A 15,417-nucleotide genomic window follows, 5' to 3' on the forward strand; every position below is an offset into this window, starting at 1 on the left:
TCTATGACTAATGAGGAATATACTAGCAGATTCTTGGAGTTATTGAAGTATGTGCCTTATCTCAAGGAGGATAAAGCCAAGATTCAGAGATTCATCAGTGGGTTGTCAGTAACATTCAAAGATAAGATTGAGTTTGATGAGACTAGATCATTGGAGGAGGCCATCCGGATGCTAAAGCATTGTTATGAGCAATCAAAGCGTAAATCTGAGACTAAGCAGGATTGGAGAGGTAATGCAAAGAATAAGGGAAAATGTGATAAGAAATGAGCAAGGGCTCGGGATAGAGGTAACAAAGAGAATGTAGCACCGCATAAGAATTTTAATGCATCAGACATAGGATAGGAACTTTAGTCTGAGGAGAAGAACAAGGGTGTTGGCTGGAAGCCTTTACAGTGTTGGAAATGTACCAAAGATCATCATCAGAGAGATTATCCATAGCATCAGGGTGGTAGACCACAGATTTACAGTGCATAGGGAGTGAAGACAATGGGGGATGTTGGACAAATTATTCCTCAGATTTATGCAGTGTTGGATAAAAGGCAGTAAATTCACCAAGCATCTATAATTGAGATCGATGGTAAGTTGTGATCAAGTTGCTTCTATTTTGATTGACCATGGATCTAGTTATAGTTATGTTAACCCTTACTTGGTGGATAAGTGTGTTTTGAGTAAGGAAGTGCATAAAAGAATCTTGGTTAGTGTAGTTGGCTACAAGTACTAAGAAAAGAGTTCATCATTAGGTAAGAGATTGTGCATTTGAATTGAATGGTACGTCTACATCGACACATTTGAATGTATTGTCATTGGGGTCATATAGTGTGCTTCTGGGGATGGATTAGTTGCATCTTCATAGGACTAAGGTGTATTTTTATGACAAAGTTGTTGAGCTTTTGTATGACAATGGGGAACAATGAGTCTTGTACGGTAAGAAGAAAGCAACATTAGTTAGAATGGTGACAGCTATGCAGGAAAATCGCAGTCACATAAAATGGTGTGTGTTATTTGCAGTGCATATTTCCAATAATAGAGGAAAGTATGTTGAGGATGCGGAGGTATTGAACAGGTACTCAGTTCTACAACAGTTTCAAGATGTGTTCCTATTAGAGATATCATAGTTTCCACTTCATAGGGAAGTGCAATTTTCCAATGATTTGGTACCAGTGGCAACACCAACATTAAAGGCACCATAGAGGATGAGCACTCAAGAGTTAGTAGAGTTGAAGGAAATGCTTGACAAAGGATATATTAGGCCAAATGTGTCGTTATGGGGTGCACTGATATTTTTTCTAAAGAAGAAGGATGGCACTCTCAGGTTATGCATTGATTATAGGAAGTTGAACAAGGTGACAATAAAGATCAAGTATCTGTTGTCGAGCATTGACGACTTGCTTGATCAGTTGAAGGGAGCGGTAATGTTATCCAAGATAGATCTGAGATCAGGATATCTGTTATGAAACCAGCTCAAGAAAAGATGGAAAAGATAGATCAACGCCTTAGAATTCAGCCTCTTCGAGGGGGCAACCTCCTTTACATTACATAAATGAACAATTCTTAGATGATTCAAATGACAAAACCTCCTTTCTATATATAGGAGTCTAAGGAGTCACAATATAATCTAGCCGACCTAACAATAATAATATAAAGCCACAAAAATAACAATAGAGGGATTCTATGGGGCACAATAATAACAATATGGGGGCAATAGGGGCACAACAATATTAATAAGGGGTATAACTGCAATAGTAATGGGGTAATCACTAGTATTATAGGGACCCAACATGCCCCTCTCCTTCAAAAAAGTGTTGTCCTCAACGCTTGAGTAGTTCTGGATACTTCTGCATAAAATTCTCATCCTCCCATGTGGAATCTTCAGCGGATACGTTTTTCCACTTGATAAGATACTCTGAAATTGATCGATTTCGTAGCTGTCACGTTCTTGTTTCTGTGACTGCTTCTGGTTCCAATATAATTTTTCCTTCCTCGTCAAGTTCAACAATATTGTTTGAACTGGGAGCTTGTCACCTATAACCTTCTTTAAACATGAAACATGGAAAACTGGGTGCAATCGAGAAGCTGCAGGAAGCTCCAATTTGTATGCCATAGTACCAATCTTTTGCAACACCTTGTACAGACCATAATACTTTGGTGATAATTTATTATCCTTCTTAGCTTGCTTGAGGGACATTTGCTTATATGGTTGTAGCCGTAGGAATACCCAATCACCTACATCAAAACTTCTTTCACTGTGATGTTGATCTGCCTGTTGTTTCATTCTATTCTGTGCCAACACGAAGTTATCCTTTAAGAGTTGGAGGACTTGTTGTTGATGTTCGATGTGATGTTCCACTGCCTGAACCTTAGAATTTTCTCTTAAATATGATGTGATGGATGGTGGTTGATACCCATAAAGTGCCATAAATGGGGTCATTTTTGTTGCTGTATGGAAGGAAGTGTTATACCACCATTCAGCCAGAGGCAACCATTTGACCCATTGTGTCTGTTTATCAGATACAAAGCAACGAAGATATCCTTCCAAACATTTGTTTACTATCTCAGTTTTCCCATCAGATTGAGGATGATAAGATGAGCTATGAGCTAACTGAGTACCAAGACAAGAAAATAATTATGTCCAAAAATTTCCAGTGAAAATGGGATCTCTGTCACTTACAATAATCTTTGGGTTTCCATGTAGCTTTTGAATTGTTTCCATAAATGCAGTAGAAACTGTACTGGCTTTAAATGGATGTGATAATGCACAAAAGTGTGCATACTTGGTAAGTCTGTCAACTACCACCATGATGACACTCTTTCCCTCAGACTTGGGTAAACCTGTGATAAAATCCATTGAAACCTCCTCCCAATGTTGGCTTGGAATGGATAAAGGTTGTAATAGACCCAGTGTCTTAATTGTTTCAACTTTATTTTTTGGGCAAACCAAACATTCCGCCACAAACTTTTGAATATCTGATTTAAGGCCATCCCAAAAAAATTCCTTCTTAACCCTGTGGTAAGTTTTTAAAAATCTTGAGTGCCCTCCTAAGGGAGAAGTGTGCAATTCCATAAGAATCTTTTGTTTTAGCTGGGAATTCTTACAGAGGTATAAGCGATCTTTGTACCATAACGAATCATTTTGCCAGCTAAATGTATCAGACGTACTGGAATCTTGTTGTAACTTTCGAATAAGTGCCCACACTTCTTCGTCATTCTTCCATTCCTCCCTTGCTTCGTTTATCCAATCTGGTTGGATAATAGAAATGGCGCACAACAATGCTTCCACATCCTCATCCTTTCTTGAGAGTGCATCTGCCACCACATTTTGCTTCCCTTTTTTGTAGATGATTTCAAAGTCATAACCCAACATCTTTGTGACCCACTTTTGTTGCTCTTCAGAGGATAATCTTTGTTCTAAAAAGTATTTAAGGCTATCATGATCCGTTTTTACCTTGAAGTGTCTTCCCATTAGGTAGGGTCGCCATTTCTTAAGTGCATGGAGTATTGCCAACATTTCCTTCTCATAAATAGCTTTGCTTAAAAACTTTCCCTTGATTGGACGACTTTCAAAAGCAATGGGTCTTTCATCTTGCATTAGAACAACACCAATTCCATTTCCTGAAGCATCACATTCCACAATAAAGTTTTTGTGAAGTCCGGTGTAGCTAAGACCGGTGCTTGGCACATTGCCTCTTTAAGATGTTCAAAGGCCTTTGTTGCTTCCAGAGTCCATGAAAATGCATCTTTCTTCAATAATGTTGTTAGAGGTGCTGCTATTCTCCCATAATTCTTAACAAACTTGCGATAATACCCTGTCAACCCGAGAAATCCTCGCAGATGCTTTATGGATGTGGGGATTTTCCATTCCTTAATGGCTTTAATTTTGCTAGGGTCTACCTTAACTCCTTCATGAGATACAATATGACCCAAATATTCCACCTCCTGGACTCCAAAGAAACATTTGGATCTTTTTGCATATAATTGTTTCTCCTCCAATAGTTGTAGCACCCTGTCAACATGTTCAACATGATCCTTCCAAGACTTGTTGTAGATTAGTATATCATCAAAAAATACTAACACAAATTTTCTAAGGAATGGTTTGAAAATTGAATTCATCAAACCTTGAAATGTTGAAGGTGCATTGGTAAGGCCAAAAGGCATGACCAAAAATTCATAATGACCCTCATGAGTTCTAAATGTTGTTTTCAGAATGTCTTCAATCTTCATTCTGATTTGATGATATCCTGAACGAAGATCCAACTTGGTGAAGTAAATTGATCCATGCAATTCATCCAGTAATTCATCAATGACAGGAATGGGGAACTTATCTTTAATAGTGAGCTTGTTGAGCTCCCTATAATCTGGACACATGCGCCATGATCCATCCTTCTTGTGCACCAATACTACTGGAGCAGAGAAAGAACTTTGACTCGGTTGAATTATACCAGCCTCTAGCATTTCTGCAACCATACGTTCAATTTCACTCTTTTGGACATAGGGATATCTGTACGGCCTGATGTTTGGAGGAACACTTCCTGGAATCAGATGAATAGCATGATCATGATCACGCATAGGTGGGAGACCTTTGGGAGTCTCAAATACCTTGGAATGATTGTCCAGGACTTTTTGGAGATCTGGAGAAATAGATGATTCCGATGTGGAAACATCTAGCGAACATAATTGTGCAATTACACCTCTTTGCTCCTTTTTTAGAAGCTTTGTCATACCATTAGAGCTGATTATCTTTCCTGGTTTCCCTGCAATACCCCTTAATTCAACTTCCTTTCCTTCCGTAGAAAATTTGATGAAAAGTTCTTGAAAATTAAAAGCTATTGTACCCAAGGATTGTAGCCATTGGACTCCTAGTACAACATCAGCACCTCCCATTGGAATGGAAAGCATTGGGCTAGTCAATACATATTCTCCCATGGATAGCTTGATATTATGGCACTTTCCAGAGCAATTTATTGTTCCTCCATTTGCAATCATCACTTGACACTCTGGTGCTGGATATAAGAAGCAATTCAATTCTTTTGCTACCTTACAATGAATAAAATTGTGGGTGCTTCCTGAATCAATCAACACTATTACCTTTTTCTTCTTGATTTGTCCTTCTATCTTGATGGTTTGAGGAGTGGTAATTCCCACCAATGCATTACAAGATATGGTCGGATTTATTTGTTCTTCATCTAGGCTTTGTTCTTGGAGTATATCCTCTTCTTTTGACCTTTCTTGCTCCTTTTCTTCTTCCTCTTCACAATCTATGTAGAATAATTTCTTCTCAGCACACTTATGACCTTTAGTGTATTTGCTATCACAACTGTAACAAAGCCCTTTTGCTCTTTTTTCTTCCAATTGTTGTGGTGTCAACCTTATAGGTTGTGGAAGACTAGGGGCAACAACACTTCCGTCTTTATAGTTGTGAGTGGTATGCTTCCTGGTTGCCATAATTTTGCTTTCCATTTTTCTTGCTAACCTGAATGCCTTCTCTAATGAATCAGGTTCCCAAAGGCGAACATCATGTTGGATATTATCCTTTAAAGACCCTATGAACACATCAATCCTATGCTCCTCTGGAATATCTTTTACCCTTATGTTCAATTTTTGGAACTCCTCAATGTGCTCCATTATTGAACCCTTTTGTTTGAGACTTATCAATTGGCTAAAAAAAGTGTTGCTTTTTGTATCCTCATAATGTGCTATCAATTCTTCCGTAAAAATTGCCCAAGTGATAAATTGTTTACGAGAGCAAAGCCATTGATACCATACAAACTGATTTGGTTCCAAATATAAAGTTGCCATACGTACCTTTTGTGTGTTTTGCACATTATTGAGATCGAAGAATTGCTCCATCTGTAATATCCATGTGGCAGGATCCTTGCCATCAAACTTCCTCATATCGATTTTTGGAATATGGTGAGTCTTCGATCCAACATTAGCATCTATGGAATCATGATTAACATTTCTTTTGTTCTCATCATGAGTTTCCTTTACTACCTTTTCACCATTAGTAAGTATTTCTTGTAGAAAATTTGTCAAATCTGTCTTCAAATCTGCCATGCCTGTCTTCAAATTTGTGTTCAAATCTATCTTCAAATTGTCCATCTTAGCTTCCATGCCATTCATCTTAGCTTCCATGCCATTTATCTTAGCTTCTGTTAACTTTTGTGAGCGTGACATTTGTTGCACTTGTTCTTGTAATTTTGATATATCATGTAGCATTTCTTCCTCTTCTTCATGAGTCATGCTAGAGCTTTCAGGTTCCTTACTAGGTGTTTGCATTTTCTTTCCTCGGGGCATCAGTTACCGATAATAATGCTCTACTATGCCCTTTGAATTCCTTCAAAATAAATTTTCAAACCAAGCTTAAGCAAAAATTAAAAAAATCTACACACCTTTTTTCACTTTGTAGGAGCTCGATATTGCCTCTGATGTATCTATGTACTTTCCAATCATATAGTTTTTAATTTGTGATTTGTAGTAGCTCTCTGTGTCCTCTTTCCAATTCCAGAAGTCTGACCCAAATTGGATTCTCCAAGGAAGAGTTATACGAAATCTCCCACAGTGACTTGATTATAGATTAGTTCAGTAGAGTGAACTTGTACGACGTGCCACGAGTCACTGTTTCAACCTTTGGATCTAAAAAATGCATTCAAGAAACTAAAGTCCGTCCTCTTTCGATAGCTTCTGAAAAAATTTTAATCCGATCCCCAGAGAGAAAGTTATGACGATTTTCCCCAGGTCACCTGTTTGGAATGTAATTCAGGAGTCTGCAAAAAGACCAACTTCCTCAGATCATATCTCTGAAAATATAGCACGAAAAGCTCTGAAATTCGACCCGTGCTTCAAAGCGATTTCTTCTCAAATGGGTTTTTTTTGCAACTTCTGAAACGTTGCAGAAAAAAATTTATAGCGAAAATGCCACGATAACCTGTTTGGAGCAACGAAACCCTAGAATCCAAAGCTCTAATTTCAAGTGTTATGAAACCAGCTCAAGAAAAGATAGAAAAGATAGATCAACGCCTTAGAATTCAGCCTCTTCGAGTGGGAAACCTCCTTTACATTACATAAATGAACAATTCTTGGATGATTCAAATGACAAAACCTCCTTTCTATATATAGGAGTCTAAGGAGTCACAATATAATCCAGTCGACCTAACAATAATAATATAAAGCCACAAAAATAACAATAGAGGGATTCTATGGGGCACAATAATAACAATATGGGGGCAATTGGGGCACAACAATATTAATAAGGGGTATAACTGCAATAGTAATGGGGTAATCACTAGTATTATAGGGACCCAACAATATCATCGGGTACGCATTAAGGAAGAGGACTTCTATAATGCATCTTTCCTGAACAGGTATGGGCATTGTGAGTTTTTTGTAGTTCCATTTAGTTTGATCATTGTTCCAACTAATTTTATGTGTTTGATGAATAGTGTATTGTGTCCTTATGTGGATAAGTTCTTTATTGTATTCATTGATGATATATCGGTATATTCTAATAATCAAGAAGAACATGTCGAACATTTAGCAACAATATTGATATTTCTAAGAGAGTATCAATTGTATGTCAGGCTTAGCAAATCCAGTTTCTTTCAGACATAGGTACATTATTTGGGACATGCTTTTTCCAAGGGAGGAATAACAGTGGATCCATAAAAGATAAAGGATATCATGGAATGGGTAGCTTCTAGGAATGTCAATGAGTTAAATGATTTATGGGGTTAGAAGGTTACTACAAGAGGTTCATCAGGAACTTCTCTCACATTACATATCATATCACATCATTGCAAAGGAAAGGTAAGAAGTTTGAATGGACACAAGAATGTGTAACAAGTTTTGAATAATTGAAGCAGTTGTTGACAAATCCTCTAGTATTAAATATTGCAGATCCAGAGAAAGAATTTGTGGTATGTATAGATGCCCTCAAGAGAAGACTTGTTGAAGTGTTTATGCAAGAAGGACATGTAGTGTGCTATGAGGCACAAAAATTGAATGATCATGAGTAGAATTATCTGACACATGATCTTGAGTTGGCAGTGATCATCCATGCATTAAAGATGTGGAGGGACTATCTTCTTAGTAGGAGGTTTGTATTGATGAACAATCACAGTGGATTGAGGTATCTATTCGACGAACCAAATCTGAATTCCATACAAGCTAAATGGTTGGCAATGACCACTGAGTTTGACTTTGAGATCAAGTACATTAAAGGTAAAGAGAACAAGGTTGCAGATGCTCTTATCAGGAAGATACAAGTAAATCACATTGCAACAATGAGTTCTTATGACACGAATTTAGAAGATCATATCTTACAAGTAGGTCAGCAGGATGAAAAGTATAGAGATCTTAGGCACAGGTTATAGTAGGGTAAAAGTGAACAAGATGTGGACTATCATCTTACAACAGATGGATTGGTCGGATTTAGGGATAGGATATATGTGCCAAATGATAGTGAGCTCAAGAAGCTTATCTTGAGGGAATTTCATGCTAAGCCATATTCTAGTCACCCACGATATCAGAAAACATTGATAGTAGTGAAGAAATTTTATTATTGGCCGAATCTGAAGAAGGAAGTGGCAGAGTTTGTGGCTAGATGTTTCGATTGTCAACAGGTAAAAGAAGAGTGTAAGCATACAGGAGTTTCAGGTTAGGGAACATGTGTACTTGTACATCAAGCCCAAGAAGAGGTCCTTAAGGATTAGATCATGTGCCAAGTTTGCACCTCGGTATTGTGGACCTTTAAAGATTCTTGAGAGGATTAGAACAGTAGCCTATCAACTTGCACTACCTTGGATAGTGAAATTCCATGATTTTTTCCATGTGTCATTTCTTAAGAATTATGTTAAAGATGTTGATTATGTGATTGACTGACATGTATTGCAGGTGGAGAAAGAAGGAGAATTCCAGCCGGGACCTCAACGCATTTTGAAGAGAAATATTCTCATGCTTCATAACCATGCAATCGAGCAAGTTAAAGTGTAGTGGAAACACTTTGGGCCCGATGAAGCTACATGGGAGATGGCGGATCAAATGCGGGCTATGTATCCTTCTCTATTTGATGGTTGAGTGAATGTTTTTGGTATATGTTTTAGTGTGATGTTTTGGTTTATGTATATATACATGTGGATGTAAATACCACCATGAGCTATGTTATAAAGCTCCAATAAGTGGTATGGGTGTCATGTCATTATTTTTGTCATGTTGGTTTTCTTTTCAGCATGGTGTTCACTGTAAATAATTCATTGAGTTGAGTTATAAATCTTCATGGGAAGTGTTAGCACTTGGATTGAACCTCAAGCTGAAGGAAGGCAATGCCAGGGTAAACACAAACCATGCTTAGCCAAGTAGCTAGTCCTACTAGGCCAGGAGAGGGCTCTCTCCGTAAGGATCTCAGCCAATATGACTAGATCAAAGAAAATGATATTATGCTAGGTATAGTAGCACAAGGTTTGATTTGATTTGAAAGGGTTTTGCTGGATCAGGAGGAGCTAGACAGTTTGGGCAAGGAAATTAGGTCAAAATTGCAGGGTGTTCAATGGGGCAAGGTAGGTATAAAGCTTAACACTCTAGGGTTTGATGGGTGAGGTGATTCAAGACTGGTGAGAAGCTAGGAAGAGCATGTGATCACCATGGATCCTTCCTAAACTGTAGAAAACATAAAATGGTGAATATTTTCCCAAAGCAGAGCATTAATGTTATGGATTCTGCCTATCAACTTGAAAACATCCACTTAGAAGCAATGAAATGATTAATGAAGTACACAAAACATTTTAACATATGATCACAAGAGAGGAAACTGAACTAAACATCATACCACATGGATCCCAAAGAAATAGCTGCAATTTTTCATTAATCTCCTGCTAAACTGATACAAAATGATGTACAATCAGAGCATAAGCATCCAGCTGAGTCCAACCCTTTACAATGAGAAAGAAGAAGAAGATATAGGCATTGTTTCAACCTCCTCCCATCCTCAGGGGTCGAATCCCTAATATGAGGAGCTAATCTAACCAACACTGAACAAGAAACTGGAATCTAGGCATCCTAACAACTTGCCTCTAAAAGTGAGGAAACTGATTCATTTGTGCTCAAAATGACTTTTAATCTAATGAATCTACCCTCTACTACTAATTATCCATCATATTTACAAGCCAAGTCATCATTTACATTATTAAAACATCCTCCATGAGATAAAATCCAAGATCACAGTCAAAACACAGTGAAATGGCAATCCTATGCAAAATTTCTCCTACGCACAGCACCACTGGTCCTACCCACAACACCACTTTTAGGTCCCTTTTCAAGGCCTTCTCGGCATCCAAATTGAGCTCATGATAGATCATTGGAAATCCATTCAATTATACTTTCCAAAACATCTGAAATTTCTTCATTTGAAGCTCATTTGACCCCTCAAATGTTGATTCTCCCAAGACTGCTTCTGTGTGTCCAAAAAGTGGTAGAAAGGTCATTTTTGGGGTGTTTTTTGACCTTTTGGTAGACCAATTCTGCTCCAAAAACTTAGCAAATGCATAGGGTGCATGTAATAATCACTCTGAATCCAAAAATTCAAGCCATTTGTCCATTGGGTGTCCCTAGGAAAAACGTAGCGCCAATGGTGCTATGCGTAGAGCCAGATTTCCTATGTTAAAATTTCCAAAATTTGCTAAAGACAAAAATTCCTCCAAATTTGATCAAAATTGGTGAGCAACACCATCATCAAGCATCTTGATGAGCCAAGGAATCTTCAGCAAGCAACCTAAGCCTATCCTCCTCCTTTTTTCCTTTGAGAGCCCGTCTCAGCCTTGCTTTCATCTGTTTGACCCTTATATTGCAAATTTTGTTCTGGGTCTTGTAGTGGTAAGCCATGTGCCTGATGATTTGGTTGTCCCTATTGGCCCTCTGCAGTAGCTTTTATAGGTGAAAACTGACTCTTTCAAGCCAAATTTCTCTTTCACCCTCAATTTCCTTCTCAATTGGAGTCAAAGTGACTGGTGCTTCTTCCTCTTGCATTATTGATTTACCCTTGTCACTTTGTATTTTTATCTTGAGAAGTTCCAGCTCCATGAGGACCTACTTATCACTCAACTGCTTGTTCTCTTGTTCCAGATATGTGATGACATACTTGGCTCTCTCCAAATTGTCCATCAATGCTTGGATTTGAGCCTCTTTCTCCTGTATGATGATGTTTTCTTTTGTTGCTTCATCCTGAGCCTCCAAGTCAATTATCTCTATGCCATGATGAATATAATGTTGTTCTGGCTCATCATGCTCTGTCAAATCAAAGTATCTTTCCTCCTCATCATCAAAACTTTCCTCCGGCATCTTTTCTTTCCCTTTGTGCAGATGCTGCACTTGTTCCTGTTGTGTTGATGAAGAAAGCAAAGCCCCTTCCACACCCTTTGGAGCAAGCATTTGCCTATGAGTTGATGAAGAAGGCAAGGTCCCTTCCACACCAAGCAGAGAAAACACTTGCCTATCAGCTGCAAACAATTTTCTTGTCCCCCTTTGGGATATCTTGTAGGTTTCAGGCACCTCAATGGCTCTAATCTCTTTGGCCTTCTCACCTTTTTTCACCTGAGTACTGCTAGAAGGTCTTCTTGATTCTTGAGACATTGGTGGAGCAATTTGAGGACCCTTGAAGATGTCATGGGCAATAAATGTCTCCCAAGAGATGTTGAGGAGGCTAAGATAATGTAGCACAATCATCTTGTTCAAGGAATAGTGGTAAAGATTACTCATCTGCTGGGGGTATGGCTTCTTCTGTACAAAGTAGGCCATCTTCTCAATGTTCCTGAATAAGAAATAAGGGATGTTCAACATCCTCACCCTGGTAAAATGCATGAGAATCTTGATGTGATAGGTGTACAATTTATAAAATCTGCCCTCACAAGTGAAATATTTCATGATGATTTTCATCATGGGGGCATACTTGTCTTCAAGGAACCTAAAAGGAAAAGCCCTCTTTGCTTCATTTCTATACCTAGGTTTTATGTAGGGCTCATAATAGTGTTCATCTAGGTCTTATGCCTTATACCATTTCTCTCCCACATTTGGAATCCTGGTTGCATCAACAATAATGGAGGGTGAAACTGTGAATGTCACCCTAGCAAGAGTCACCTTGTTGTCACGAAGATTGGCTACAAAAATCTTGGTGAGCTTAGGATGGTGTTGAAATCTCTCCACCTTCTCATAGAACTCATAGAACCCTAGATGCTTGAAACAAGTGACAGCCAAATGAGATGCATGCAACTCTCTGAGGTTTGATGGCTCTTCTCTGATAATTCTGCCCCCCTTGTGTGGTTTTCTCTAATGCCGAGGTCTACGTGCTGAACTGTCACTACCAGTGTTTTCCTCCTCTTCATAATCTTTGTCCCCTCTGTCCATGTTTGCCAAGCTTTGAGGCTGTGCACTCTTATAAAAGTGATGGAGGGGGTGAGTAAGAGTGATTATGAATTAGGGAAGGGGAAGTGATCTTGTCGGGTATTTGGTTGACTAGGTAAACATGAAAATGAGTGGGAGGGTATGAATCATGATAATGAGGGAGAGGGGCTAGGGTTTTAGGGAATTGCTTTGGGGATGAAGAAAAAAAATGGACATGGAGTGATAAGGAGTGATATGGAGTAGGGGTTTATGGTTTTAGTGATAAGTGATGGGAGGAATAGTAAGGGTTAGGGTTTTAAGGCATAAATAGATGAGAGTCTAGGGTTTCACATTTACCATGGAAAATTATCCTCAAATGCATTAATTGAAAGCCAATGATGAAGTTAAGGGACAACACTTACTTGTTTGAGGGGAAAGAAGACAAAATTTGGTGTTTTTTAGGTGGCAAGAGGTCGTTTGGCCCTTGTTGGCCCTATGCGCAACGCCTCCTACAGGCACGCAACGCCCTTCTCTACGCGTAGCGCCGTTGTTTTTTTCACTGAGAAAACTGGCCTACACGCAATGCTCTGTCCCTATGCGCAGCGCTCTAGCCTGAACGCGCAACGCCACCTCCAACTGCCCTGTGCGCAGTGCCAATCTCCCTAAGCGCAGCACCACTTCTCCTTGGCCAAGAATTTGCTCAATTTCTCCTCTCTCCTTCAATTTTTGTCTTCTTCTTTGTCAAATAAGAATGATAGGCTTGAAAATGAAATGTGACATCTTATATAGGAGTAAATTTTGATTTTTCATTAGAAAAACCCACTTTCTAATGTTTTGGACCTTTTCCAAATCTTTGTTTTAATGCCTTTTCTTCATTGTCCCTTTTCAGGTGGATGATGCTCAATTTGAACTGATTTTTGCAGTGGTTCATTGTCTTGTAGCAAGGAGAGATGCTTGGTGCAGCTGGGATCATTTATTACATAAAGTGACTTAAATTACATAAAAAATATAAATTAACCTAAAATACTCTGTTTTCATCTCAAAAACATGTTTTTGAGATGAAAATTACATTAGTGAAAAAAAAATAAAAAAAATTACAGTGACCATGACATACTAGCAATCACTCTTGGTTTATTTATCATCCTCATACCCTTGTTGCCCTTTATTTACACTTTAAATCATGCTTTTGACCTTGGAAATGAACCCTAAGACCTAATGAAAACATGCCCTAAGACCTAATGGAAACATGATTACTTTTGACTCTAAAACTATGACTAAATACAACCTGGAGATGGGTCAGCAAATGTACTTTATGAGGGAAAATTTGGTTTTCTGAGGAGAAGACAACCATCAGTGGATCATTTTGACATGACCTAATGAAATGATGCAAAAATTTCAATATGAGACCCCTAAAATGAAAATGCAAAGAGCAAATTTGATCCCTGATGGAAGTATGCAGATACTGACACTAACAGGAAGTATGTTTTGCTTTCATCCGTCTTGTTAGTTGTAGGTGTCATTGAACACTGAGGACGTTATTCTGCCAAGGGGGAGGGTTCTGTAACATCCCTGGTAAAAAATTCATGTAATAAAGTTAATAAAGGGAAAATAATAACCATGGTCATAGGACACGTATTCTAAGCTGAATGTTGGGAAAAAACATAGTGACGAGGATCACTTGTGATTAATTAATGGCTATAGAAATTGGCAAAGAAAATGGTAAAGGCTTTGGAAAGGAAAAGTGGATATTATTGGCATGTATTTATGAAAAAAATGGAAAATATGAGAAAAGAGAGGTGAAAGGTCATATGTTGCATGTGAGGAGGAAAATAAGGGAAACTAATAGAAAATTTAAGAAAATAGAGGCCTCATTAATAAAAAGGATTTTGAGGATCAGTTCGTGGATTTTGTGAGTTTCGTTTTTGTAGTTCTCATTCTATTCTCTCTCTCTCATACTCTTGGACACCTAGAGTTTTCTTGGAGCACACTTGGAGGAGTGTGGCATACTTGGGATTTGGAGTAAGAAGGAAAAAGAAAAGTAGGAAAGCACACGAGAACATCTATATCAACAGTTCATAATTGGTTTTTCTTGCAGGTACCAAGTTACATGTATTATTTCCTTCGTATTTTTAACATGCGTGGAATATGCATGTGGTTTCTCGGTTATGATTTGTCATTGGCATGGAGGAATGCCTGGATTGACAATGGTTTTGCCTAGCCTTTCCATTTTCTAGATAAGCATCGTGTTGTGGGTTTTACTTTTTTTTTCTAGTTGGTGTTCATGTTCGTTTGGCTGTGGGTTGAGTTATTAGCTCGTCAAAGCCTTTGCTGGAAATAATATCTAGAGGCCATGTCACAGCTTGGGTTGAGTTACTAGTCCTGGAAGCTTTGGATGGAAAAACACTCTGGAAGCCATTGGTGGTTTGAGTTACTAATCCTGGAAGCTCTAGTTGGAAAAATGCTTTGGAAGCTCGATGAAAACTGTGGGTTGAGTTACTAGTGCTCGAATCCCTAATTAGAACAAATGCTCTGGATCCCTGGATAGTTTGTGTAGAGACCAATCTGGTGATTGTTAGTGATGTATGACCATGAGGTGGAATAATTGGTTGAGGTTTGAGGTGGTTTGGCCTCTTGAATCCCTAGTCTGGTGTTCTTTTATTTGTTACATGAGATCCCACATTCATGCTTGGAATATGGTGCAGGGGTGATTAGCTAAACGAAATATTTGGTTCAGCCGAATCTATGGTCAGGTGGTACATGGAAGTCCCAGACTTGGTTGCCTTTTTCATATGTTAATAAGATTATTTTTCCTCTTGTAATTGATGCGTAAATATACTTGTTTATATGTGGATTTTATGGATGTTATATCCTTGTTATTTCTTTGGGTTATATGCTGGTTATGAGCATGTTTTATGGCAGTGATGATGTTTGGCTCTCATCATGTTTGGATTAGTAAATGAATGAACAATGAATATATGACTTAATATATGGTATTGTAGCTATTGTGATAGGGCATCAATGCTTCTTACCGATTCTCATATAAGTATGAGACCC

Source organism: Pinus tabuliformis, chromosome 7 (assembly GCF_031772625.1).
Source record: "Pinus tabuliformis cultivar Carrire ecotype Pingquan chromosome 7, CPIR1, whole genome shotgun sequence".
Taxonomy (NCBI): domain Eukaryota; kingdom Viridiplantae; phylum Streptophyta; class Pinopsida; order Pinales; family Pinaceae; genus Pinus; species Pinus tabuliformis.